The 4,017-nt window shown below is 37.6% G+C and overlaps 1 non-coding gene across 1 annotated transcript; it reads right to left on the bottom strand.

Annotated features, from left to right (window-relative positions):
• Positions 1-3,344: 3,344 nt before the first annotated feature.
• TRNAE-UUC lies at positions 3,345-3,416 on the bottom strand. The gene has a single exon. It is a non-coding gene; the product is annotated as a tRNA-Glu (tRNA).
• Between the last annotated feature and the right edge of the window lie 601 nt (positions 3,417-4,017).

Consider the following 4,017-nt stretch of genomic DNA (forward strand, 5'->3'; position numbering starts at 1 on the left):
CAGTGGAAGCACGGATTCCTAACCACTGGACCACCATGGAATTCCCAAGATTTTTATCATGTAAAGCCATCTGAGCAGTGCCTTCTTACTAGTGGTTAAATCTGGTGACGATAAACTCTTTCAGATTCATGTTGCAATAAGAGCAAAATTATTTTTTGTGTAATTTCCTATTTTTCTGATAGAATAGTCCCCTTTATCAACCTTCCTCCCATTCCAAATAGCTAACATTTGCCGTGGGAAAGAAGGAGGTCCAGATGCATTAACTCAAGGTATGGACATTTGCATTTTACTGGCCCGGTTCCTGTATATCTACTTTCTTGTTACTGAGAGAATGGAATGATTTTTTTTTTTTTTTTCAATACCATCTCCTCTCTCAAATAATGCAGATTCACTTTGGTTGGAACCAATTCTTCCCCAAGGTTCATTAGTCCTGTGATAACTTCTCCTAGAAGTTTTAATGAGGTTTGACCTTCTCTTTTATTTTCTGTTCTGTGGTGCTGCCAGAGGCAGTTTAATAACAGGTGAGTTTCACCCCTAGGCTGTGTTTCAGCAGAGGTTGAAGTGATCTCTGTATGTCAGGTTGTTAAATCTGTAAAAAGCTATGTGATCTTTCAAACTGAAAGTCAGTACATCAAGGTGATATAGTTCTCCTTTCTCTTTTTATGGGTCTCTATATATTTTGTTCTGGACAGCTCTGAAATACCAAAAGTGACCGCTTCCCCCCCCCACTCATATATGGCCATCAAATATGCAAATACAAAAATTGTCAGAGTAAAATATTCTTGTCTTAAGCTTTGCAACCTTTCCAAGGCACTTCATAATTTAGTACCTCCATATGGACCTATGGGGAATTATTAAACTGCAATTCACTGCTTTAAAATATATTCACAGTTAGCAATGTTCTAGAGGTCTCATGCTGACTTGTTTCTTCAGCATCAACTACAATTCAAAATACTTTTATTATGTGACAGAAGATATATATATTATCCAAATTCTTTTCCTAAATCTGAATCATTTCAGACTTCCTACCCTCCTCAGAAACCTACTTAATACAACTCAACATTTCAAGAAAGTTTGTACTTATTTGGTTACATTTTATATTTAAATGTGTAATATCATTTTGCTCACTTATTTGATATTTATTAAATCCAAATATGTGCCTACTATGTAATCAGCTAAAGAATTGAAAAATGAACTATAAACTTACCTTGAAATGGTAACACTTTCTGTTTTGTTGAATTGTTTTTCTATTTTCTAATTGCAACATTCCTGGAATGTATGACATCAATACATTATTATATGATATATTTGATAAGGACTCCAATCCCTAAAGCCAATTTTATGAATATCAATTGATTGTCTGACTTTGTACATTATGATTCTGTACTTCAGAATAGTTTAAAAAACCTTCAATATTATTAAAAGTTACATTTGGTTTCCAGACTGCCTAGCTCCTCACCATATCACAGGTTAGTACTTTATCATCTTATAACTGAATTATTGAAGTAGTTCCCTAAAATATCTACCTAATCCCATTCTTTGAACCATGGTGCAATGGACAACGTGAGGGTTGTTTGACCAGATATTTTATTCTGAAAACTACCTCCCTCACTGGCAGGGCTGGATGCTGAGGAGCCCTGTATCTGCTCAATGGCCCTGCCTGTGATTGGTCCAACAGTGGACACAAGACAAAACTGGCCTATCAGATTCTCTTTCCAAAGCATTTTAAATGTTGAATGTAGAGACTTAGTACCTCAATCATTTTAATGACAGTGTATTAGAAAGTCATATCCATTAACTCTCACAGTTGAGTTCTTTACAAATATCTTAATTTACATACTTCACAAGGCTTAGTTTTTCAGATCATCCTTGGGTTACATAATATACCTCAAAACTTGGCCAATGTGTCCTTTTGTTGGCCTAAGAGGAGTTGATTTTTTCATTTTAAAAATAAAATTAAAATAAAAACACTCGACTCAAATGTATTCCCCTAATATTGCCATCAGAGTAATCTATTTAGGAGAGTATTTCTCAACCAAGACTGCGCTTCAAATATGCTTGGGTAACTTTTTTCAAAATACGTATTCCTTGATTCTATCTTTAGAGATTCGGATTTAGTAGATAAGGAGACACCATTATTCTAACCTGTACCTGAGGCTGTTGAAGACAAACTAAAATATGACTCTGATCATGTCACTCACTGCTTGTGGTTGACTTTAATAATGGCCACAAACCTTTGCAGCCTTCTCTTCAAGAAGTGGATCCCTCTTTGCACCCACAGAGCCGTGGCTTGTCTATCACTGAGACTTGTTTTGACCAATAGGTGACAGTGTGCCAATATACATACATCGTATACAGTGCTAAAAATTAGTATAAAATGAAGACTACTTGTTATTTGCCTTCTGATTTTTTTCTTTAACTCCATTGCCCGTTATTTCTTGATGCTTACTTGATTTCCTAGTAATAGCACATGGCTTGTAATATAGCAAGATATTTATACCTTATGCTATTTCCTTTAAACTAACTTTCCTTCCAACATTCAGTAGCCAAATGTTACACATTCTTTAGACTTCTTGTTATTTCATCCAGAATGACTACCTTGAAACATGAAATTAGATGGTATGCCCCATATCAGTTCTCACATATCACATTGGTCTATTTCCATGTTAACACTGAATGCGCTATATTATAATTATTTTTAAGGATTAGAATCAACAGTTAATTTGTAGCTCCTTAAGGACAGGGGCCATGTTTATTCATTTCTGTGCCTGGCACAAAATGAATTATGATAAGTATTTTTTAAATGACACTATTATGGAATTTGGTAATCTGTAATCTAAGGTGTGAAGACTTAATGAAAATGGAGGAATGCATTTATATTTATTGAGCCACTTCTACAATCCAGGAAGTATCATGAGAATTTAGCATGATACCACATGTAGGATGAATATTCAAGGAGTTCTTTATATGCTATATGGCAGAACTGCTTAGCTTCTATTCCCCCTACACGTTTCACATGCAAGTACACTATTATTTCCCACAACCCTGCTGACTGGTGGCCTAGCATGAATCTCATGGGTCAAAGCATGTTAAGGTATAATTGATTAACATATCAAGAAGCTGGCAAGAGCAAAACATTGAATCCTTCTCTATCATACTAGAGTCCTGTAGGACTTAGCTCTCTCTGCTACTTGAGTCCCAGCAAACTTCATCAAGGACTTACATGCTATCCTTGAAAGGATGGTGGAAGTTATCTTGAATTTGGAAAGGTTGGAGAAAAGACAAACCATCTTTTTTTTTTTTTTCTTTTTTCAATTTTGGCCCTGCAGCTTGCAGGATCTCAGTTCCCCAACCAGGGATTGAACCAGGGCCATGGCAGTGAAAGTGCCAAATCCTAACCACTGGACCACTGGGGAACTCCCTGGTGGAGTTCCGGGGAGTTCAAATCAAACCATCTATTGATTGTCGTTCAGCCACATGTTAAACTGAGAATTATATTTTCTGCACATTTGTCACACACACCAATAGATGAGACCATGGTAAGAGCAGAAAGCACCAGTTAGAAATCTATGAGGCTGCTGGGGGTGACAGGCTCATTTATGAGCAGGACCTGGCCTGGCTGCAACAGGCAGACATGGTCATGGCAACCATCCTTGTGTGTAGGCTATGAGTTGGGTCAGAGTGTGGCCCTCGATAAACAGATCCTGTGCCTGTTCCACCTGCAGTCTGGCCAAGGGCTTTCAGCCATGATCCAGGGGACAGCAAATGCCTGGTGGTTCCAGGAGTGGGACTACGAAGAGGGAGGCGGTGGAGGCCATGCTGAATCCGTGCTGTGAGGCTGGTCCTTCCATGCAGGTGGTTGCCTCCCCGACCCAACACTTGCCTCAACCCCACCTTATTAAATTTTTCTGATCGCAGAAACAACAACAACAGAAACAAAACAAAAAGCCCTTTTTGGCTTATTTTACTACTTCTGCTATTACTACTACTTCTAATGATAATAATACATCATAAAGC

Source organism: Balaenoptera musculus, chromosome 1 (genome assembly GCF_009873245.2).
Source record: "Balaenoptera musculus isolate JJ_BM4_2016_0621 chromosome 1, mBalMus1.pri.v3, whole genome shotgun sequence".
Classification (NCBI taxonomy): domain Eukaryota; kingdom Metazoa; phylum Chordata; class Mammalia; order Artiodactyla; family Balaenopteridae; genus Balaenoptera; species Balaenoptera musculus.